Source organism: Dipteris shenzhenensis, chromosome 9 (assembly GCF_047967505.1).
Source record: "Dipteris shenzhenensis isolate YYH24624 ecotype China chromosome 9, Dip_SZ_1.0, whole genome shotgun sequence".
NCBI classification, from domain to species: domain Eukaryota; kingdom Viridiplantae; phylum Streptophyta; class Polypodiopsida; order Gleicheniales; family Dipteridaceae; genus Dipteris; species Dipteris shenzhenensis.
Window position 1 is genome coordinate 20,114,356 of NC_141604.1, and position 26,129 is coordinate 20,140,484.

Below are 26,129 nucleotides of genomic sequence, written 5' to 3' on the forward strand. Positions count from 1 at the left end.
ATTTTCCTAAACCAGCCTGGTGGCTGGGACATCATGCACTCATGACTGGTTCAGCTCAAACACCAGTCATGTGATTGTTCTCCTGAACCAATGTGGTTGAACAAAGATAAACCATCTGGAACATCATGCAACCATGGCTGGTTCAGCTCAAATCACCCATTATGTGATTGTCCTGAACCAGCAAGGTTGAACAGACATTGGTTGTTGACTAACCCGATTGTTGAATTTACTGTGTTTCTTAGTACTTAAATTAATTAAATTTAATTTCCTACTATTCAAGTCATATACCACTTAATTTCTAGATCGGGATGGCTTGGACTTAATGTGATTATCCTAAACCAGCCCTCGGTGCTGGTTCAAGTCAAACAATAGTTATTAATTGAAGTTGTGGTTGGACAAAAATAAAGAAATGAAATTTAGCAATTTATTGGTATTGTCTAATTGTGAAATTCAAAAATTAAAAGCAATATATTGTTATGTACTAATTATGAAATTCAGAAATGAAAAGCAATATACTGTTATCGTCTAATATGTGAAGTTGAGACGGTCAGGCTAAACTAACCCGCTAGTTGAAATTGTGACTATCCTAAACCAGCCCAGTGGTTGAAATTGTGACTATCCTAAACCAGTGTGATGGTTGAAATTGTTTTTTTTTATAGTATCTTTTCTAGTTTAATATTAGATTCATTATATGTGACTATATTAAACCAGTATGGGGGTTGAAATTATTTTTTATCCCGTAGGTTGATTAGTTTAATTTGACCGCATTTTTTCACATACTATGTCTTTGTTTTCCTCATAGTAGTGCAAAAATGGGGCTCAGTGTACTGTTGTTCTTGCATGTTGGGTCGACAGAGCTGTATCTCAAGTTTATGGATCAGAATTTGGACATTTCAGTTGTGCAAAGGAGCTTTGAGCTTTGTACGCCCTGGTATGTCAAGAAACTCAAATATAGGAATGTTTATTGTTGCAAAACACACATAGACTTTGACTTGGCTTGGCAAGCTATGAATGACTTGAGATATGGTCGTGTTGGAGCATTGCTTCATGGGGGATCGATGCCCATGTCTCCTCGATGAATGCACAGTCTATAGGCCACCTGGAGCCTCATCATGTGTTGTAAGGAACACCAGGTTTTGTAGCCGAAGGTCTCTCTGGGAGCCAATGGTTTGTCCACAGGGAGACAGCGAGTGGCACAGTATTTAATGCATACATGCAAGCATTGTAGTCTGAAGCTGAAGAAGAGAAAATTTTCATTTCTATCCAAATGAAATGAGGGAAGACAACCTTGTTGCTGTAAAATGGAGGAGATTTGAACATGTCAATGTTGAAAAATTTGATAAAAAGAGATGGCTACTATCATATAAGAGCACTCAGACGAGGGTACTTATACGTCACTTGGTTCAATCCATCCCAAAATATATGCTTCACAATTTCACGGCCAGTTGGTAGGATAAGTAGTTCAAGACGTGCCTTGCCAATTTTCCCCATGACACTATTGTCTATGTCATAGATTTTGTAGAAAATTATTTATTTTAAGAATAAGATGAGATACAAAGTGCTCACTAGTACAACGAATAGATAACAATTCTTGTGCATGTCATGTACAATCGTTTGCTTGATTCTTCTACGATGGATGCTAATCTACTTTTGCTGACTCACAAGATTTCAAGTCAATGCAACACACATACCATTTCTACATTTCAAATGATAAGGGAACATGACACCTTATTTGTGCAACATGCTTTTCTACTGCATTGGAAATTGTTGAAAAAAGAAGATCCCCATGCAAAAAATATAAAAAAACATTGGGTGTGGTCAGATGGTGTTGCCTCTCAATTTAAATCAGCTCGTGGATTCTACTTTATCTCAAGGTTCAAATCCCTGATTGGTCTAGACATGATATGGAATTTCTTTAGGTCTAGCCATGGCAAGGTTGAACATGATGGATGTGGTGATGTTATTAAGAAAGATCTCTTTAAACACCAATTAACATGCCCTCAAGAAAAGCTCAATGATGACCATCAAACAACCACATGACCAAAACAAGAAAGATTTCTTGTTTTTGCAGTGCATGCATCATAGAGGATCATGACAATTGTGAGAACATTACAACTGTGAAGACATGGGAGCGAGTATAAGTTTTACCTCTACGTTTAGATGGAGTGACAAAAAATGGAGAGACAAATAATGACTCACCATAGTTTGGTGAGAGTTTTGATGACCTCACTAACTGTCGAGAAGAGGGGGATAACTTTGTACTTGTTGCTGCCTCTAGGGAGGATGAGGAAAGTGACCCATACTTTGTATTGCAGTGCACAAAACCTAAGCACAAGGTTGAGGAATCATTTAAGGATCAACCTATAAGTGGTATGTAGTAGTTGGAGCTTTTTGGTACCAAGAAACATCCAAGAGAGGCCACAATTACGTTCTATTACATAAGAGTCCTCAAACTTTTGTGTACTCTCATCTAGTAAGAGCTATTAAGTTCCAGATGCAACCTGTTCCACAAGGAAAGAAGGGCAAGAGTATCTTCAAATTGGATTTGGACATGCATGAGCACATCTTGGGGTGTCTTGGTGGAGTAGTGGATCAAGGATGACTAAGATAGTACTAAGAAAATGTAGTCTCATTGCAAGGAAACAATATTCCACTTATCTTGGAAAATGGAAAATGTATTTGAGACTATGCTTCTTTTAGTAAATCCCAAACTAACCACCACGCCTATTTTTGTAATTCCCAAATGATAAATTCCACTCTTGTTTTTAGTATAGCCCAAACAACCACGGCGCTTGTTTTAGTAAATCCCATAACAAATCCAAAAATCCTAAACGAATGAATTGGATGCCATTTATCTTAGAGAACCATCCTAAAGGGGACTATTTTAGTATAGCACTTCACTACAATTTTAGGAGAGCATGATGATAGTGTAGGATAAGTGGTGGCCAGCACAATGGTGGGCTGCACACTAGGATATTATCTATCACTAGAATGGTGGCTTGCTTCTATTATTACAATGCACCAAATCAAGCTTTTCAAGCTCTTTTTTAGCTAACTTAAGCATTTGATTCATATTCTCAAGAAAGTCTTTGGCTGCTTGAACCTTCTCTTTTTCGAGTCCCACTGTCATTGGGGCTCTTGGTTGAAATCCATACATAATCATGAATGGACTAAAACCCATAGCTGAATGTTTGGCACTGTTATATGCAAATTCTAGTATGAGCAGATACTGTTTTCAATTATTTTGCCATTTACTTACATATGCTCGAAGCATATCCTCAATGATTTGATTGACCCTTTTAGTTTGACCATCACTCTATCGATGATCCATGGTGCTTTTATTCAATGAAGTTTCTAACCTTTTAAACACAACCCTCCAAAAATGGATGTTAAATTTGCTATCTTGGTCACTAACAATACCGGCTGGTAGCTCATACAGTTCATAGATATGCTCCACAGATAGTCTAGCTAATTCTGGAGTTTTAACATCTTCATTGACATGAATAAAATGAGCCATCAATTACCCACACTGAGTTGTGCCCCCTTTGTGTCCTAGGTAATCCCACAATGAAATCCATGGAGATACTTTCCCATTTGCCAGATGGAATCTCCAATGCGTGTAGGAGACCTCCTACCTTAAGGTGTTCAACGTTATTGACCTGTCATTTTCGGCACTTTAATACATAATCTTGGACGTCCTTACCTATTCCACGCCAAAAGAATTGTCTTTTCAGAAGCACATATGTTTTTTGAATTCTCGAGTGTCCAGCACTTGGACTATCATGACATTCAAAATATCACCAACTTCTAGTGTGTTGACATTTCCTTGTCACTCCTCAGTGAAAGCCTCTCAATTAGTTGGATCCCTATTTCTAATTGCTTTGCATATTTCAGAGAAGTGAGGATCAAACTCACATTTCCCCTTTGAGCACTCTAGGAAATCATTTTGAAATTGAGTAAAACTCAAATCATTAACAATTGGCATTCGGCTAAGAGAGTCTGCCACCACATTGAACTTCCCTTTCATGTATGTCAATTGTATATCAAAATTTTGCATTAACTTAGCCCATCTAGCTTTTCTACCTTTAAGCTCTGGTTGATTACAAATCCACTTAATGCTCTCCTAATCAAAGATGATCTCAAATTTTGCACCATATAAGTAGTGCCTCCAGTTTTTTAAAGCATAGACTATAGCATATAGTTCCTTTTAATATGCTGAGTAATTTCGTTGGGCATGATCTAAATTTTTGCTTTCAAAAGCCACTGGTCGACCTTTTTGTATAAGTACCACCCCAACAACAAAATTACTGGCATCTGTCTCAACCACGAATGGTTCATTAGGATGCACTACTTTCAAGATAGGAGCTACTGCTATAGTTACTTTTAATTTTTCAAAACTTCTCTTTTGAGGTTCATCCCATATGAAGGTGCTACCCTTCCCCTTAAGTTGACCGTAGTCCTAGCGTAATCTTGGATGAATCTCTTATAGAATTCTGAAAAACCTAAGAATATATGTAATTCTTCTAGATTTGTAGGATGTGGCCATTTTAATACAGCCCTTACTTTGTCATGGTCCATACAAACCCCTTCTTGGGATATTATATGTCCAAAGTATTTCACTTATTTTGCAAATAATTCGCATTTGGATTCTTTAGCAAAGAGGGAATTATCCCTAAGCAACTGGTACACTTTTCACAAATGTTCCAAATGCTTTTTCCTGGTTTTACTCTAAATAAGGATATCGTCTAAAAATACTATAGCCAATTTCCCTATATATGGCCTCAAGGCACTATACGTAAGTGTCATGAAAGTTGCTAGAGCATTTGCCGAATGGCATTGCTTTAAATTGATAATGCCCATACCTAGTACGAAATGATGTCTTAGGGACCCACTTGTTTATTTTTAGGTCAGTTCCAAGCAGGTCTTTGCTCAAACATTTGAAGCAAAGATTTTCTTGCTTGGCCCTTTCATAATCCTCTTTCTTCAAGATAGGATAATTTTGTGTTTGAGGTTTCTTAGGTGGTACTTGAGGAACCTCCTTCTTAAAGTGCCCCTTTCTTTTCAAATTGGAAAAATCTGTTGAACTTTGGAACAAAACCTATTTGCTATGAAGTTCCAACTTTGAATTTCCCCGACGTATCATCATATATTTGGGCAATTTCTTTTCACCTCAACCTTATAAGTGTCTTTGAGACCTCTCACAAAACCCCTTATCTTTTGGAATTCATTAATTACCTTCAGCTTAAGCACTGCCTCCCTATAGTTCGCTTTGTACTAGACTAAAGTGTTTTTACCCATAGTGCAATTGTCCCAAGCCTTCCATGCTCTTTCTAATTCATTTTTTGGTAAAATCTCTTTTAGGAAGGCTTGTTCAAACTCAGTCTAATACCTAGGAATTCTATCACTTTCCCTGAGGCTCATCTACCATTTATAGGCTTTATTTCCAAGGGAAAGACTTGCTTCCATGACTTGATTTTCAGGAAGAGTATTCTTGAGTCGATGGAAATCTTGCCACATTTGCAAGAACGTATTAATCGCATCTTTATTACGCTCCTTTTCTTCCCCATTGAAAATTGGCAGTTTTAAGTCCTTAAGGATATTAGAGGTTTCTCTAAGTCGAGAGGTGGGCCTCTCAACTTGATTAGGAGGAATCGGTGATTTTTCAGTAATAGTTACCGATTGAGAATCGGCTAACTTAGTTATAGCTTCAACTAGGGTTTTCAGTGTATCACTGATAACTCCTAGTTGTGTTTCTATATTTTGTGTTTGAGTTTCAAGTTTAATGAATTCCGTATACGGAATTCCATAATCATCGTAGTCTATATCCTCCATTTCCACATTATCCTCTTGAGTTTCAATTTGTACCTCATCATGTGTTTCCTCTCCAACTCACTTTTCCTTTTCAAGTCCTTTCCTTGGCCTCCCAATCATTTCGTCTCTTTCTAGAGTTGCCATTTTTAAAAAAAATGCATGCTTCCCAGAAATAATAAAGCAAAATGTTTATATCAGCGATAAAAATGCAATGCCCACTTCCCTGGTATTTGTTCAAGGTGTTGGATATATCTTCAAAGTCAATGCGCTTTTCTTTTATTGTTGATCTCGCCTTCGCTTTCCTCGAACTCGATCCCCAAAATCTTCTTTTTAATTCTTGCCTCTTCTGCTTTCTTCTATCCCAAAGTCCTCGCTTCTATCTTCTTCTTTGAATTCAGTGAGGCTAAGAAGGATTAAAACACTTTGGGACCTTGAAAGGGAAGCTTAGAATGTAGAAAGGGTGTAGAGAGGGGTAAAAAACAGGGGATGATGTGGCTTTTTCTTTTATTTTCAAAGGTTGTAAGACCTTTGAATGATGTGGCCTTTCAAAACTTTGGCAATAGAAAGCAGAGACGACGAAATGAAGAATCACGAAATGAAATGGCGCGTTGCTACTGCTGAAATGTCACGCACAGCTTTGACTACCTTTGTAGAAGTGGCTCTAACTACCTCTGACTCTTGCATTGGTCTTGCAGTAATGATGACGGTGATAAAGGTGACGGCAACTGGCTCCTTCATGGCAATGCTCCCACTACGCAAGAAATAACGTAGTTATTTCAATCTCCCTTGGGTTTTGAGTCTTGGAGACTAGAGCCCAAGCGCTTCGCAAAGCATGCAGCCACCCTACGCAGAGAATTTGAAAGTACTACAGCTTTTTTGCCTCGTGCCTTGCATTAGATGTTTGGTCTTATTGCTAGATGCTCACGCTGCCCCGCACTACACAGTACTAATAAGTAGCTCTCTTAGTAGCTTCCCACCTTGGTGGTACTCTAGCAGCATGCCTCGGTGGTACTCCAACAGCAACACACTCGATTACTCCGATACCTCCAGCTCTGATACCAGTATATGATCACCATAAAGAGGGCTCAACTCTGATTCACCACCCAACCACGATTGGCTTCACATTTCTTATTCAAAGGATAATGTTGAGATGGTGATCAAATGCCATGTGTTAGCTTCTAACTAGTCAATCACATGTTCTTTTATTTGATCGGCTTATCTACCAAATAAAAGGGAGATAAAAGGGTAGGTCAATCGGTGAGTTGAATCTTTTCCCATGTAGAGTTATAAATAGTAGCCCTAGTACCATCTTTAGGAGACACCGTGTATTTTTGGGCAAATTTATCAAATATGGAGCCCTTAAAATTAGCCTGAAGAACCTAGAGAAGCCTTTAAATTCACCCCTAAAATTTCCCTTGGTTCTTGTACTTGCATACTGCAATTTAAATTGCATAAAATTGTGGTACTACATTTTCCCATCGAATACCCTATTGTATATGGGGGCGGTTGTGTTAATGATTCGGTTCACACCCCCAGTCTTCCGCTCCGTAGCAATTCAGGTCGCTTCCCGATGAATTCCATGCTCCAATTTCGTCTAATGGATAAGTCATTTCATCCGATACCTGTACGTTCAAGGTGGGGTTGCCTTCAGACTTCTAGAAGAAAGCAAAAGAGACCAATTCTTCTTTCCGCCGTAGATTCTTTCAATTTAATAGAAACGAGGGTTGCGCTCGATGGCATTCTGATGTACACTATCAATGGATCAAATTCAGAAATCCTTTCGAGGGGACTCAAAATCTTTGGACTTGAAATCTTTCTCGTCAAATCTCCCTCTACTGAGACCGAGGGATCTCAAAATGAGAGTGATAGATAACAAGGAAAATTAGGTCTTGCGCTCGAGAGTTTTCTTAGCTATAATTGATCTAGCTATGATGGGTTGGGTATAGCCATTTATCAAACTTTGCAAAGGTGGTAAGAAAAGTTTGGTTTACTTCACATTCATATGGGCATTGAGTGAAAATTGAGAAAAAAATGCATATATATGCATTGTTATTGTAATAATTTCATGTTATATAAAATGTATTCTTCCAAATTGCACTCCCACAAAGAAATCATACATGTTTAAGGGGGAGCGATATGTTAATGCACAACACAGCCAACAATTTGGAAACGATGCTCTTATACATGCTAAAGGGGGGAGCAATGCGCTAATCCACAACATTGAAACACATCGACTGATCATGTTTGTGCGCAGCAATTGAATGTAAGAATTCCATTGGCCTGCACTAGCTTGCATTAAAGGGGGATCAATGTGCTAATCCACAACATTGAACCACATCCAACAATTCGGGAGCAATGAAGGCATAAAGAGACAGATCTGATTTGTGCGCAGCAATTGAGTAGACTAATTTAAGAAGACCATTGCAAAGCCTGCACTAGCTTGCATTTGTTGCGCCGGAATTAGGATTTCAGGATGGACAGAAGACGATCTTGTATTCGCTTGCATTCCTGCAAGTGAAGGTGCTGCTGGCATCGTCGTAAGCGTAGCTGTATGCTTTCGGGCACGCCCGCTTGAATATGCGGGAATAGGATGTGGGCTTGCAAGTTTGAGGACGTCCGAAGCGGCCTGTGCAGCAGTATTCTGGTTGCCCAATAGCTTCGCATGCACTCTTACACGCCACTACTTCTCTCCCTTGCCTCACCTGAAATTCTTTGGGACATATCTCATTCAGGTCGCTCGTACAACCCGCTTGCGAGCAATTGCCTTCGCCTCCAACTGGAAGTGCCGAAATACCCAGATTGTAACCGTCCACAAGGCTAACGTCGTAGAAATCTAGCCCGCTATACCCGGCCAGCGTGATCTCGAAAAGTGTTGCAGGAGGCCTTCCCCCTGCGCCTTTGCACGTTAATGCACCGCCACAATCCCCAGTTCCGCAAGAGCTTTTCTCAGAGGAGTCGAAAGTACAGCGGGTCCTTCCCCATATTCTTCCTCCCCAACCTTGAGGAAACGTTACCGTCTCAACTCTTCCGACGCCGAGCGCAAATCCGCCCTCAAGTATAAGAGTATTTCCTGCGCTCGGCTGCACAGCTGGCCATATTACGTCCTCACACTTGTTTATGAAAGTGAAATAAGTCGAGGAGACGAGAAAAGCTGCATGCAATTCAGACATCAACATGAGGACAACTACTAGAGAATCGCATGCGTCCTCCTAGTATCAGATCACAGAAAGTACTCTAGAGATCTAGGTAGTACGTAGTCGCGATTAATCAAAGCACACGTGAAAAAGTCTGCGAACAAGTACAAGTGACAAGGTATGCGAATTCATTAACATGCGTGGAAGCATCCGGATTCCAATCAAAAGAGAACACGATCGAAAGGCGCACCAGGAGCGAGAAGGAGAAGGAATAGGATGGTGATGATGATGGCCGAGGAATTTGCCATTGTGAGACAGCGAAAGGGTGCTTGAATTCTGGATGTGCATGCAAACATAAGGGAACAGCAAAACCCAGAGGGTAGGTGTCTCTATTCATTGGATTGGTAGGAAAGAGTGGGTGTTGGCACATGTACATAATGTGACAAGGTCTTTTAAAGTGGTTGCATGCACGGGCATAATATTTCAAGGATTGAATTCAAGAACAAGAGTGGCTTTTGGTGCCCACTACATACCAATTAGTGTCAATGTTGAGGCTCCAATATACTCCTCAATGCAATGATAGTTCTAGAAACCGATGGGTGTATGCATCCTAGCAGAGGGTAAAAGCACCCTTAGACATCTCAAGTAGCATTGTTCAAGGAACACTACCAATTTACTACTAGAATTTGTATTCAATGCATTGAATAATAGCATTAGAACACAACATATTTCTCAAAACCAAGTATGATCAGGCCGTGGACCCAAAAATTAAGTGTTCTTTGAGTGTTGTTTCCCATTGCTAATAGCACAAATAGTTGGCCACCTAACAATACTTTCACCCAAGAGTGTAAGAGGATGTGTATCTGAGAAAGGGAAGGCATTACATGTAGTCCATTGATGTCTAAGAAGACATGTCACTGTTGTATAGGAGAAAAAGAAGACATGATATAAACAAACAATGCATTAGAAAAGGAAGATGATATAGGTATAAGAAGATGAGTATATGAGAAAAGAAAGATATGTCTACATGTAGTTTGAGAGGAAAAAAGATAAATAATATTGTCTCTGTAATTTGCATTGCATGGTTCTTAATAAGTTTTGTTTACTTAACCTTATAATAGAACATTTTTTCTATTCTTGATAGAGGGTTTGAATACATTATATCCACTCCAGTTCATATGTTTATTGATACAATTAATAGTTACTCATATCTTTCAAAGAGCAAACAATTCAAAACTTTAAACTCATTACGCGTTTACGTATATTGTTTGATACGCTTTTTAATGCTCTCACTGTTGAATTGTATTTTGCTAAAGTATTTGTATTGTCATGCTTGTTAATTCCACAAAACTCATCTTGACTCTTTGTGGCTTAATCTACGTTGCCTTACCAAGCCTTCCATCTCTCTCACAAGAGTAGAGAAAATAGAATGGTATCCATTTGAGCTTGAATGTTATGCATAGTTTGGATATCATTAACCAATAGAGTAACTCATTTAGCATGGAATGAGAACTATAAAGAATATATATGTATTCAACAATGTGGCACTTTTCAAACTCTTGACCAACAAACACTATCATACTTTGAAAAGTAGTAGCCTTTTTTTATAAACCTTGCGATTTTTTTAACAAGCATTTGAAAAGGTACTCTATTGGAAAGAATTTTTATAAAGTGTTGATACTCTCTTATTTCTCTATGATCCACTATTCTAGGAAGAAGGATTTTGCTTTGTATGGTTGGAGAAGGCTTTGGTCTCTTGGGAGTAATTTGTGACACCATCGCTCATCTCAAGGCAAGCATTATTTATTGGTGGCCACAGATTATGCGACTCGGTGGGCAGAGGCCAAGGCCACAGTCAATAGCAAGGCCAACAGAGTTGCAAAATTTCTCATTGATCAAATTTGTTCACGCTTTGGTTGTCCTTTGGAAATTCTCACTGATGGAGGAACCTCTTTTAGAAATGAACTAATTGAAGATGTGGTGCATAAGCTAAAGATAAGTCATAGCATGTCCACGCCATACTATCCCCAATGTAATGGCTTGGCTGAGAAAACAAATGGATTATTGTGCAATTCAATGGGAAAGCTTGTAGACACCAAGAAAAGGCATTGGGATAGGCACTTGGCAGAAGTTTTATGGGCTTACAGAACCACACACAAGCTAGCTATTGGGTTTATACCATTCCAACTAGTGTATGGAATAAAAGCCATTTTACCCATTGAATTGGAGATACATAGTCTTCGCACAGCTGTTGCAAGAATAAAAGGATAGGAGGATGCCTATGCTCAATGCTTGGTACAGCTAGAAGCCTTGGATGAATGCAGATTACAGGCCTTACAAAACTTGGAATCTTCTCAAAAAAGGCGCAAGGCCTGTTTTGACACCAAATTATGCAAGAAGAAAGATACTGTAGAAGGAGATTCGGTAATGAGATTTGATAGCCATCTGGATGAGCGACTAGACAAAAAGTTTATCAGTCGATGGGAGGGACCATATTGAGTCAAAAAGAAGTTCACGAATGGAACCTATCAGCTTGAGGATGTTGATGGCATGGTGATACCCGGACGCACCAATGAGTATCGCCTTAAATTCTTCCATGGTCCCACAAAGTCCAATCCCCACCTCTCAAATGGTCCATATGCTGGAATAGACTTTAAGGGCCTAGGAATCAACTGTTGCCTTCCAAACTTTTGGCATACTTTACAACTTCGACACCATTCATATACATCCTTATGGAGGCGTGGCCAAAAGTAACCTGCATTAAGAATTCTCCTAGCTGTGCTTGCTGAAGCAAAATGACCAGAGCATTCATGACACATTTCTAGGATTCTCCTAGTCTCCATGGGATGAACCACCTGATGGAGCACCTTGTCTTTTCCCAATTTATAAAGAATGTCATCAACAATAGTATAGGGACAAGCCTTCCTTACCAGTCTCTGCTTCTGTTGTGGAGTTAACCCTTGAGGAAACATGCCTTCTTCCACATATTGCTGAACATCTTGCAGTTCTGGCCATCCAGTGTCTACCAAAGAAACCACCCTTCGGTCTTGTACTACAATGGCTTGAGTAGCTAACTCATCTACCCTTTGATTTTCTTTTCTGTTTATATGAACAAACTTGCAAAAATCAAATTGACTACATAGTGCCATAGCCTTTTGATTAAGCTCCTTCAAATGAGGATTTCTTGTCTTGTAATGCCCTTGCATTTGATTTATAATAAGCTGAGAATTTCCTCTGACTTCCAATTCTTTAACTTGACTTTGAAGACAACCCTCCAGACCAAGAATCAAAGCATTATACTCAGCTGCATTGTTAGTTGTGATACCTGGAAGCTCTTGTCCTCTTGCCCATACTTCTTGACCTTTAGAATTCATCAAGACCATCCCCCCGGCTCCTTGTTGGCGTGAAGGACTAAAAGCCCCATCAAAATACAAAACAAAAGCTATTGGTGGTAAATTTCTTTCATCTTTAATGTTCTCCTTACATTTCTTTTCTTCTCCTAGATCCTCCTGTCCTGTGAGCAAATCTGCCATAGTGGACCTAGTGGTATTTTCAGTGACAAAAGAGAGAGAAAATTCTTGAAGCTCTGACAACCATTTTGCAAATCTCCCCCTGGGATTAGGCTTGTAAACTAGATATGCTAATACAGACTGAGAGGTAAGGAAGAAAAATGGTCGAGGTAATAAATAGGAGCGAAACTTTCTGACTGAAAACACCAAAGAGAGAGCTTGCTGCTCCATTTCTTCATACCTTGTTTCCACATCTGTAAGCTGTCGGCTAGCATAATAGATGGGTTGCATTCTACCTGCCTCTCCTTTTTGTAGCAATATAGCACCAACTGAATGCAAAGATACACTTGGATTTACATAAAAGTCTTGAGACCAATCAGGGGGCTTCAATATTGGGCCCTTACTCATGGCCTCCTTAAGTTGCTAGAAAGACTCTTGTTGCTCCACACCCCATTGGAAAGAAGCTCCTTTTCTTGTCAAAAAGTTCATGGGATGCACTATCTCTGTGAAATCATCACAAAAGCATTGATAATACTTGCTCTTTCCTAGAATTCTACAAACACCAGTGACACTCTCTGATTGCTCGTCACCCTTTTGCTTCATTAATCCTAGCTAAGGCCATCTTTAACTTCTCTATGTGATCTATGCGCCGAGAATAAATGCAAATATCATCCAAAAACACCCTTATGAACTTTCCCAAGTAAGGCTCCAGGACTTGACTCATGAACCTTTGAAATGTAGTTGGTGCATTGGTCAACCCAAAAGGCATCACTTTGTAAGCAAAAACTCCCGAAGGTGTGACAAATGATGTTTTATTTTGATCTTCCTCCCGAATACGAATTTGAAAGTACCCAGAATACTCATCACATATAGAATACATCTCATGCCCTGCTACTTGGTCTAGTATTTCATCTTGGAATGGCAAAGGAAAATGATCCCTCCTAGTGCATGCATTCAAAGGACGAAAGTCCACACAAACCTGCCACTTATTTCCTTTCTTTGGTGTGATAACTACAGGAGATATCCATTCTGAATCATCAATAGGAAAGATGAATCCCGCCTCAAGTAGTTGTGTTACCTCTTTCTTTAGTGCCTCAGCTTGGATCACTCCCAATCACCTTAAGCGTTGCACAACTAGCTTGCCTTCTCACTTCAACTCAATCTTGTGCTCTACAAGAGAGACTGGTCGAACCTGTGAATAGCTTGTTAATGCCAGTGGAAAAAGAACCAGAAAATGGGCATGGTGATGCAAAGAGGGGGAAACAGAAAGAGTAGGATTCTACCACAAGTAAAAAGAAGCCAAGACCACGAAGGCATTTCCAAATAGGGGATTTACTGCTTTGGGAAAATCAGGAAAATTACTCTCTCTAGAAGAACTTGATAAATAAGAAAATGGACATTTCATATGGCCAATTGATGGAGCTTTGCCCTCGACTAAGGAGAGAATGGAAGAGATTGGTCAACCCACCCAAGCAGGAGAAGAAGAAGAAGTCAATAAGGGCTCAATCCTTGGAAGAATTTCATGACATATGCCCTATTATTGATGCTTGGCATAGGGGGAAATCAATAGGTGAAGCCTATGTTAATGTCAGAGCTCAAGTGTGTGTAATTACACAACCTTGTGTTGAAAGGCTAGGCTTTGAGCTAAGTTGAGTTTCAAGCTACAGGATCCGACTAGTAGACCATGCCAAGGTAAAATGTGTGGGAGTTCTAAGTAAGCTTAAAGCCTTGATGTGAGGGTTTTTGGGGTTGATGTAAAGATTGATTGTCATGTCATGCCAACTAGGTTGGGATCTTTCCCTCTCATTTTGGGTAGGCCATGGTTGAGACTGGTAAAAGCAATATAGGACTGGGGGAAGGGCACACTCACTCTTCTAGATAAAAGAGGATTAAGGAAAAAGCTTAGCATGGTGGACAGGAAGTTTCTTGAGGAAGAGGAAGAAGAAAAAGAAGAAAGGGAATACAGCTCTAGTGAAAGTGAAGAAGAGAGTGAAAGCATTAGGGAAATCACATATTCAAGTGGAGATGAAGTCCCCATGCTATTGCCAGAGAGTGAAGATGAAGCTAAAGATTATGTGGAACATGTAGAAGACAAGGAGGATTCATGGTTTGACTTCATGCAGTTAGTAGAGGAGGTGGAGGTAGAGCATAAGCAAGTTGCTAAGAATAATGATGATTATCCAAAGGATGCCATTAAGGAAGACATTGTGGCACAGAAAGAGAAAGGAAGATTTAAATGTCTACCTAGCGGATACAAATATTGAAGACGAGGTGAAGCATGATAGGATATGGCATCATGAAGGAGAGATGTGGAAGTAAAAATTTGTTCAAGAATGATCTAGGATGAAAACAAGAGGACACGACATATGCTACAGAACATGTGCATGCTCTAGCAGTTGGGGGGAGGGCAAAAGCCTCTACATCGATGCATCTGACCTAGCACATAAAAAGAACCAAATTAAAAAAAAATTATGAAGATCCTTGATGGAAAGTGCAATCCATCTGCCAAGAGGAGGTTTGGGTTGGTTGAGGAGCATTACAACTCTATTCACCAAACCCTTCCTCTGGTGAATAGATCCAGACACCGCGATCACACAGCCAAGTTCATGATATGAAAATTGCCTTGCATCACCAGCACAAGACGGATGGACATCTAGCCCGTTGACGGAACCCGGCTACCAGACATCGACAGACACCCATAGAAATTGATAGTCGAGCTCTCAAAGCTTCTACCGAGTTAATCAATGCGTCCTCCTCAAGGATTTCATGTTCACATAATCACGTGAATTTTCTTGTGATTATGTGTCGTGATGATGTATTTCATGCATTCACGATTACAATCACAACTTTACACTATTAGGTGGCCTTGACTTGGGAACCAGATACATATCGGCAGTAACACTAATACTACCGACGGTAGTGGTAATACTACCGGTGGTATCTAGCTATCGATGGTAGTGGTAATAGTATCGCTAGTAAAATGACACATGATTACCGACGATAACTATGGCCGTATTGGTGGTACTTTTATTACTGCTGGTAGTTGAAGTATAACCACTAGTAGTAGTAGTACAACCGATGATATCCATACTTTTACCACTGATGGTAGAACTTCTACTGATAGTTATACTTCAACTATTGGCAGTAGTACTACCGCCCGAAGATATATGCTAACCGCCAGTGTCATTATCCACTAATAGTGGATTGAGAAGAGGTAAAAATCCTTCTCTCCATCTCTTAGCCGAGGGGCTTAGTCCAGGAAGTGGTTCCTAGTCCCGCATCTTGAATAGGATAAGGGGCTAGTTGGGACCACTACCTAGTACTAGGTTTCCTTGGCCCTCCACTTAAAGGGGGGGGTGGGTTTTCAAAATTTTTACGAAAAATTTTAACTTGAATTTCTTGCATGCATGCATTGAAATGAAAATTTTTATGAAATTATCTTGCATGCATGCATTAAAAGCAACATTTTTACAAAATTATCTTGCATTTCATGCATGCATGCATTGAAAGAATCATTTCTTACATGCGTGCACACTGCATTTCATGTAACTAAAAAATTTGCATTGAAATCATTTGCATGAGTGCATTGAAATCAATTGCATGCGTGCATTGAAATCATCTGCATTTGCATTTCATGCATGCATAGGGTGGGGGTTATTGTTATATGCTTGCCTGCTCACTATTGTGTGGCAACTGTAGCTATTTGCTAGTGTCATGCAAGAAAGCTTTCCACACACACACAACAAGATCTACTCGCAAGCATGGCCTCAACCGTTGGCACTAAGCGAAAAGTAGGGGAAGAGCTAAGTAAGGACGAGTGCAAGAGAGTGATGAGGAACATTCAGGATGCCTTTTTTATTAGGGTGTGCAACATGGAGGAGAGTGAGATGGAATCAACCGTATCTAGTTTCGAGGGAGTTAGCACTATAAAGAGGAGGATTCTTGGTGATGCTAAGACTAGTTTGTAGTTTGAAGGTCAGGATGACCTTGTGAGCTAGGTGCAGTGGGAGATAGATGCCAGGCTTTGGGTTGATAGCTTTATTGGGAATGCAGAGACCCACTTCAATGAAGCATGCAATGCAGACCCTTCTTGCACACTGAGTTTGATGTCTTCAAATTGACACAATGGATGAGTGTATGGGCCAAGCACAAAGGAAGGTCGTTGCATCAGATCGCCGTGTCATAGTGGCTAAGAGTTGGGAAAAGAAGGCTGCACGTCCTTGGCTGTAGGAGAAGAGCATCTAGCCTCTACACCCTCTCAACCACTGAGAGGTGATGAGGTTTAAAGGGCACAACACCTGGCCAATAACATAGACAGAGTGTCATTCTTGGCCTATGTCATAGAGAGGGAGATCCATGCAGGTGAGGAAATCGGCTCAAGATCCTATGGCACTATTTTTAAAGTGCAATTGGTAGGAGTTGTAGGGTTGCCATATCACGTGGAATATGCTAGAAAGAAGTACAAGGGCAATATTGGGATGCATACACGAGAAGCAAGGAGGGAACAACTCATGCATATTTTGTGAAGAGAGTGGGAGAGAGGTAAGGAGTCTCACTTGCAGCTTTCTCACATACATAATGGGGGAATATGCACAAAGGTGGAGGCTGAAAACTGTTTTCCTCTTCTTAGTTGTGAAAGCCAAAAAACTCTCTCTCTAGTACAAAAGGAATAGATGAACCCTATATGTGGGTCTCAAACCAAACTCAGCTAACCTAGGTGGCATACTAACTGAGCCACTAACTAGAGTACATAAAGATAGCTGTCATCTAGCTATTATTCATGGGTGGTGTACCAACTGCATTTGCTACTAACAAGTCGGTGACATATGTGCACAACGGTCACGTTGGCATATCACGAGTGGAGCTCGATATCTCAACACTCCCCCTCGAGCTCAATCCCAATTCCTGCACACCAAGCAGGTCTCTGAACTTGTGCAGCTCTCTATGCCCAATGCCTTCGTGAATATGTCAGCTACCTGGTCCTCTGTGCTGACATAGATCAATAAAACCTACTACAACCTTCTCCCGCACATAGTGGTAATGCACCTCAATGTGCTTTGTTCTAGCATGATAGACTGGGTTATTTGCCAAGTGTATACTGCTCATGTTGTCACAATAAATGACAACTGGCCTATATATAGACTGATGCATATCATAAAGCAGCTTATGCAACCAAGCTGCCTCACATGCATCCATTGCTGCACCCCTGTATTTAGCCTTTGTGCTCGACAAGGCAACTGTAGGCTGTTTCTTGCTACTCCAAGTGACTACAGCACTCCCAAAATAAAATACATATCCAATCGTAGATCATCTATCAGAAATACTACCAGCCCAATCAGCATCAATGTATCCATGCAACTGTATCTGAACCCCAGTCTCATAAAATAGTCCATACAGCAACGTGGACTTCACATACCTCAATATGCGCCTAGCCACATCCAAATGTGGTTTCCTTGGAGCCTACATAAACTGACTTACCAACCCAATAGCATAGCTGAAATCTGGCCTAGTAATAGTCATATAAATCAAACTTCCTACTATGCGTCTGTACATAGTAGGATCTTCGAAAAGCTCACCTGCATCTACACTCAGCTTCACATTCTACTCCAAAGGAACTGAAATAGGCTTACAGCTTGTCATCCCATATTTGGACAGCATGTCCAATCCATACTGCCTCTGCAAGAGCCATATCCCACTTGTGGATCTAATCACCTCAATGCCCAAGAAGTAACGCAGCTCTCCCAAATCCTTCATCTCAAAATGCAAGCATTTAAAGGATGGCATGAGAGAGCCAAAAAAGTTATGTACTGGCTGTCTATCAGTATTTCAGATTCTATGATTGTGCATATTCAGGATGCAAGTATGCCAAAGGAGGCATGGGATACTTTGGCAAAAATGTACAGCACAAATATGCAAGCTAGGAAAATGCAGCTCAAGCAGGAGTTGCAGAATGTGCAAAGAGAAAATATGAGCATCAATGACTACCACATGAAGGTGAAGAAAATTGCAGATGCACTTGCTTCCATTGGGTCGCCAGTGGAAGATGATGATTTAGTTTCTGTGACCTTGAATGTCTAGGAAAGGATTATGCACAGTTCCAGACATCCATTGCCATCCGTGAAAAATTTCCTGATTTTGAGGAGTTGTTTGCTCTTTTACTTTCTGAAGAACGGAGAAATGGTGGTGCATCTTCTTCAGGAGGAACTTCAAACAAACTGTCTTCTACTCAAAGGTTGGAAGAGGTAGAGGCAAAGGTAGAGCAGGCCGATCTGGAGGCCGTGGTAGAAATCAGAATATGCAGCAAACTCAAGAAAACCAGTCCTATGGAGGAGGACATGGTAACTCTAGAGGCAGGGGGATACTCGTAAGTTTACAGTGAGCAAAGATGTTGTTTTTAATGAGATGAGCAGCTGGTATAAACCAGTAAATGTGATTGATGATGTAGATACACAAAACGGTAATGCTGCACAGAATTCACATCAGCAATCATAAAATATTAGTGGACCCGCAGTGTCCTCTAGTAGTGGTTCACATACTTTACCATGGACAGGCAGATTGAGATCAGGAGAATCTCCTCAAAGCAATGCAGATAGTGTATGCAGGTATCACAAAAAGGAAAAGAGAAGTTAGATCAGCCCATGTTTGATATGAATGCAGGTCACTCTTATGTGGATGGTGAATCCAGTGGCTCAGAACAGAGCATTGATGAGGAGTTGGATATTCCTTCTGTTGTTACACCTAGAGTAAGGAAGACCAGGGATGTTTTGAGAGCACCTGGAAGTGAGCCTATTTTGCACAGGTCTACCAAAGCTAGGTATCCCGTGGATAGGCTAAAATATGATGGATTTACAGCCATTCACTATGCCTATATGGTCAAAGTGATACAGGAACTAGAACCCACTTCTTTTGAGCAAGCCATGGGAAAAGAAAAATGGGAGAAAGCCATGGATGAAGAAATGGATGCCTTGGAAGGAAATGCTACATGGGAATTGGTGCCTTTGCCTAAAGACAAGAATGCAATTGGCTGTAAGTGGGTTTATAAGGTGAAGCACAATGCAGATGGTTCTGTGAATAGATACAAGTCAAGATTAGTTATCAAGGGTATGCACAGACATATGGCATTCATTATGAAGAAACATTCAGTCCGGTTGCAAGGATGGCAACTGTAAGAGCAGTCATTGCTATGGTTGCATCAAAGGGATGGTCTTTACATCAGATGGATGTAAAGAATGCCTTCTTGCATGGTGATTTGCAAGAAGAGGTCTTTATGGAGCAGCCACTAGGTTATATTCATGCTGTTCATCCTGAGTTTGTTTGCAGCTTGAAGAAAGCCTTGTATGGCTTGAAGCAAGCACCTAGAGCATGGTCTGACAAGATAGGACAGTATCTTGTCACTATTGGCTTTCAGATTTCCAAGTCAGATTTCTCACTTTATGTGAGAAAAACAGAGAAAGGTATTATGTTGCTTGTCATTTATGTTGATGATTTGATCATCACAGGTGATAGTGATCAAGATATCCTTCATGTGAAAATGCTATTGAAGCAGAAGTTTGAGATGAAGGATTTGGGAGAGCTGTGTTATTTCTTGGGCATTGAGGTGATTAGATCACCAAGTGGGATATAGCTCTTGCAGAGGCAGTATGGATTGGACATGCTGTCCAAATATGGGATGATAGGCTGTAAGCCTATTTCAGTTCCTTTAGAGCAGAATGTGAAGCTGAGCACAGATGCAGGTGAGCTTCTGGAAGACCCTACTATGTACAGACGCATGGTAGGAAGTTTGATTTATATGACTATTACCAGGCCAGATTTGAGCTATGCTATTGGATTGGTAAGTCAGTTTATGCAGGCTCCAAGGAAACCGCATTTGGATGCAGCTAGACGCATACTCAGGTATGTGAAGTCCACATTGCAGTATGGACTATTTTATGAGACTGGGGTTTAGATACAGTTGCATGGATACACTGATGCTGATTGGGTTGGTAGTATTTCTGATAGATGATCTACCAGTGGATATGTGTTCTCTTTTGGGAGTGCTGCAGTCACTTGGAGCAGCAAGAAACAGCCTACAGTTGCCTTGTCAAGCACAGAGGCTGAGTACAGGGGTGCAAGAATGGCTGCATGTGAGGTAGCTTGGTTGCATAACCTACTTTATGATATGCATCAGTCTACAGATGGGCCAGTTGTCATTTATTGTGACAACATGAGCAATATACACTTGGCAAATAACCCAATCTATCATGCTAGAACAAAGCACATTGACGTGCATTATCACTATGTGTGGGAGAAGGTTTACTAGGTCTTATTGATCTAGTTTATGTCAGCACAGAGGATCAGGTAGTTGACATATTAAAGAAGGCATTGGGGCAGAGAAGCTATGCAAGTTCAGAGACCTACTTGGTGTGCAGGAATTGGGATTGAGCTCGAGGGGCAGTGTTGAGATATCGAGCTCCACTCATGATATGCTAGGGTGACTATTGTGCATTTATGTTAGTGACTTGTTAGCTGCAGATGCGGTTGGTACACCGCCCATGAATAATAGCTGGATGAAAACTATCCTTATGTACTCTAGTTCATGGCTCAGTTAGTATGCCACCTTAGTTAGTTGTTTTTTGTTTGAGACCCACATATAGGGTTCTTCTATTTCTTTGTACTAGAGTTCTTTTGGCTTTCACAACTAAGAAGAGGAAATAGCCTCCACCTTTGTGTGTATTCCCCCATTGTGTATGTGAGAAAGCTGCAAGTGAGACTCCTTCCTTCTCTCCCACTATCTTCACAATCAGCACCTACATCAGTGGGACTGGCCTAAATCAAAGGAACCTCCCATGTGGGGGCCTTTGTGCTTACATCATCACTTAGGTCACACAGTGGACACCTCATAGCACTAGGTGTGCTTCTACAACACACAAACATACACACACACATAGACACATGTGACTCACCTGGATGCACACATGCATCATAGAGCAAGCCCTTCATCACACTTAACCCAACATACCCCCCCTCAAGGGTTTGCCTCTTGCTATGTCAAGGATACATCTAGTCACATAGTTTCTCATGCCATCTCATGGTGGTCACACATGCCATCTCATGGCGGTCAAGGATAAATCTATGGCTAGGATCTCATGCTAGCAAAGGTGCCCAAGGGTGGAAGGAAAGGGGAAAATGGAGATGATGAGGAATTTTTGAAAAAAACTAGTAATTCATGCTAGAGAGAGCATCTAATGCTAGGCTAGGCTAGATCTAGAACCTAAAGCTCTGATACCCAATGTAGAAGTGAGTGGGATAGAAGAGATGCATCTTGGAAGAGAAGTGAGAACACAAGATGCAAACCAAAAAATGTTGTTCTCATTGATTTTGAGAGAGGTGACTCTCTCTTATAGAGATGGGGAGACAATGGCCTAGATCAAAGGCACCTTCCCTACATCAGTGGCAATCAGCCCCTACATCAGTGGTACTGGCCTAATTTATCAAAGGAACCTCCCATGTGGGGGCCTTTGTGCTTACATCGTCACTTAGGTCACACACTAGACACCTCATACCACTAGGTGTGCTTCTACAACACACACACATGTGACTCCCCTAGATGCAGACATGCACTATAGAGCAAGCCCTTGATCACACTTATCCCAACAAGGGGACAGCAATACAAGGAAGCTCGAAGGGGACCAAGCAACTGGCAGGCAATGCCTACACTTGGTTTGCCTTTGAAGAAGCGAGGGGGAACTTCCGTGACTTTAAGGAGTTAAAGGAGAACTTGGTGGTATACTTCATACCCTCCAACAAAAAGTTCAAGCTTTGCAACAATGAGTGGCACATCCTATGCCATGTTGATGGTGGCTTATTGAACTACATCGGGCACTATCATCTTCTCATGCTCTAGATGCCAGAGATGCATGAATATGACAACCTCCATGGGTTTCTCTATGGTCTGCAAAGCTGGATCTGAAGGGACATAGAGAAATATGAGCCCAAGGACTACCCTCATGCCTTGATGGAGCTCGAGGAAGCTATGTTGTAGCAATTGTTGGCGGGTTGCTCTCATGAACAAGAGCTCTATATCTATTAGGAGGAGAGATCTCTCACAAAGTTTCATATCTCAAAAGCCTTATCTCTGTCTCTCAAGGTTTTCTCATAGAGAGGGAAACACAAGTTCTTGACAAATGAATCTTTCAGAATTCAAAACACTCCAACTCACCTCAAATGAATAAAATCATGATATGAACCTCCAGAATGAACAAAATCACTCAAGAAACTATAACTCAAGCTCCAGGAAGCAGATTCCTGAGCTTTCGGAGCCAAAACGGCGGAGATGGAGAAGAGCTCTACAAGATGAGCTTGAGAAGGAACAGAGATGCCTCAAGGGAGGGCTTGTGCCTTGATGGAACAAGGGCTCAATGCCTTCACAAGTGCAAGGGCTTAACACCTTCACATGGGCAAGGGCTTGCACTCCTTCTAATGGAAAACTCTCTCAATTGAGGATGCCTCATGGAAGGAGGGCTTAACACTCATGAAGGGAGTGGGAGCACAATCGGCTCTGATACCATGATAGTGGAATTGAGAGAGGGAGAGAGAGAGGAGTGCACATGATATAGCTACATGTACACTAAGTTGTATTGAACATGAACATGAACATGAAGATATACATGTGAACCCCATAGAACACCTATTTCATTAATTTTGTACTGGTGCACTGTCCAAATTCATTTTGTGAGATAATTTTGGATAAAAAATTAAAAAAAAAAGAGGCTCTTATAAAACAAAACATTGAGTCAAAAAGGAAGATTTTAAAAAATCAAATTAGAAAAAATGACGTGAGATGTTATTAAAACTAGAGTACATTAAAAATAGAGGACATCACATTGTTAAAAGAGACAAAAAGTAAGATTTTAAAAAATCAAATTAGAAAAAATGGCGTGACAAGTTATTAAAACTAGAGTACATTTAAAAAAGAGCACATCACATTTGTACAAGAAGTAGATCATATAACTCAAAGCCATATGGTGTCAAAAAACAACTTACATTAGCTCACAGCCCTAGAAGATCTCATCTTGGTCTCTCTTATCTTCTCAATAACCCGAAGTCTAGAAGATCTCATCATTGGTCTCTCAAAACTAGAGTACATTTAAAAGAGAGCACATCACATTTGTACAAGAAGTAGATCATATAACTCAAAGCCATATGGTGTCAAAAAACACCTTACATTAGCTCCTAGAAGATCTCATCTTGGTCTCTCTTATCTTCTTAATCACCCAAAGTCTAGAAGATCTCATCATTGGTCTCTCTTATCTTCTCAATAACCCAATCTTTCACTGCCTCCATATTTGTATCCTCAACATAATTACATGCAAAGAAGTAATTTAAGCAGTCACAAATTGTTTCTTTATAATTTCTCTGTGAGGCTCTTATTGTTCTCTCAGCATCCGCATCAAATCGCCCATGATGAGAGCTGCGATAACAAAGGTTACTTAAGAATTCTAAGAGATCTTATCGTGCTTTTATAATATGTCTTAAAAGTCTTTCACTCTCTGCTATCTTGAGAGTCTCCTCCCTCTCTGCGTGCCTTTGTGCATCAAACTCCTCTCTCTCCATCCGTGTCAAAGGAGAACCTTTTCGAATTCTGGCCTCTCTCTGTGCTCCTTGGTCAACAATCCATTCTTTGAGACTGTTAATTCCAAAATCCACATCTTCGACAATGCCAAGGACATCCATGGGTGGGGAGATGATAAAGAAAGGGAGATGGACTAGGATGGAAGAAAGAAGAGAGTGTTTGTGGAAGGACTAGGATGGAAGAATACAAGTTAATGAGAAGCACTAGGATGGATGAAAGAAGAGAGTGTTTGTGGAAGAACTAGGATAGAAGAATACAAGTTACTAGGATGGATGAAAGAAGGGAGTGTTTGTGGAAGGACTAGGATAGAAGAATACAAGTTACTAAGAAGGACTAGGATGTAAGAAATAAGAGAGTGTTTGTGGAAGGACTAGGATGGAAGAATACAAGTGCACTAAGGCACAATGTGTTCGCTATGATAAGGATAAGGGTTGGAATAAAGTGAGAGAAGCATTGGGAATGCTCTACTTTAAGTGAGTGGAGACTGTCCAACTGAATAAAATTTTGCAGAGCATTGGAAATGCTATACTTTAAGTGAGTGGAGCATTGGGAATTGATACTTTGGAGTGAAATATATTACAAATGAGAGAGAGAGAGAACGATAGAAAGTGAGGAAAGATGTAAAGTGAAAGACGAATAGAAGCTAATCAGAAGGACTAGGATGTAAGAAATAAGAGAGTGTCTTGAAGGGATAGAAAGTGAGGAAAGACGTAAAGTGAAAGACGAATACAAGTTAATCAGAAGGACTAGGATGTAAGAGAGTGTTTGTGGAAGGACTAGGATGGAAGAATACAAGTGCAGTAAGGCACGATGTGTTCACTATGATAAGGATAAGGGTTGGAATAAAGTGAGAGAAGCATTGGGAATGCTCTACTTTAAGTGAGTGGAGACTGTCCAACTGAATAAAATTTTGCAGAGCATTGGGAATGGTGTACTTTAAGTGAGTGGAGCATTGGGAATTGATACTTTGGAGTGAAATATATTACAAATATTACATCATCACATATTCATATCAAAATTCTCATCACACAAGGTTATATTTCCAAATAATCACATCATCACACATTCATATCATAAAATTTTGTGCAACGCATAGTGCGCCCTTGACACAGGACTGTCCCATCTCTTAAGATCAACTAATCCATTTCCAATTGATATTCACATGGAACCTTTCTCCACTTCGGTCTTCAAGGTTCTCATTTGAATATTTGCTACTACCATCAAGATCTGTACTGGGGGCCATTTCACTAGGGATTGCGCAAGGAGCTGCACCATGACCCCCATGCCCTCCTACTCATCGAGGCCTTGCACTCACCCTGATGGCTGGGTATAGGTCAGCGCTTCAGCTCCATCCATATTTTAGGCTAAGTGATTTGGCAAGTGAGTTCTTCAAGACTTCTTATCAGATTTTGACTTTCATGATCACCATCCTACTGTTTTAATCAATCAACACCCTTTGTGGGATCTAGGTTGGCATGCAAGTTGACACTCTAACTTGGCTTTCAGTTCATTCCACATCGCCAATTTTGTTTGCCAAAAATGGCCCACTTGGAGCTTCCATTCTGCATCGAGGTTCAATGGAGCAACCCCGACCGCTTACCTACTAAAGTTTGAGAATAGATCGAGGGTGCTACACCCTCGATGCCTCTAATCATTCGCTTTACCTGATAAAACTGCACAATGAGCTCCAATTATCCTAAGGGTTTGTCTCTTCAGAGACATCTGATAAAATTGGAACGATACAAAGAAGATTAGCATGGCCCCTGCATAATGATGACACACACAAATTGAGAAATGGTCCAAGATTTTTAAAATTTTTATCCTAAGGGAAACTTCATAGGGAACTAGCTACTAGATGGTTCGATTAGTCTTTCACCCCTATACCCAAGTCTAATGAACAATTTGCATGTCAGTATCGCTATGAGCCTCCACCAGAGTTTCCTCTAGCTTCGTTGTCCTGCTTAGGGATAGTTCACCATCTTTTGGGTCCCAAAGGTATGCTCCCACCTCAGGGGGGTCACTATGTATAAACCCTCTATATCACGTGCGTTTAAGGCCTATATT

At 40.6% G+C, this 26,129-nt stretch overlaps 1 non-coding gene and 1 pseudogene across 1 annotated transcript; one reads left to right on the top strand and one right to left on the bottom strand.

The window, feature by feature from the left end:
- Positions 1-8,279: 8,279 nt before the first annotated feature.
- Positions 8,280-8,987, bottom strand: LOC147898340 (thaumatin-like protein pseudogene; annotated as a pseudogene).
- Positions 8,988-25,771: 16,784 nt separating this feature from the next.
- LOC147898341 (U6 spliceosomal RNA) lies at positions 25,772-25,874 on the top strand. Its single transcript, XR_015541619.1, has one exon. It is a non-coding gene; the product is annotated as a U6 spliceosomal RNA (small nuclear RNA).
- Positions 25,875-26,129: the final 255 nt, after the last annotated feature.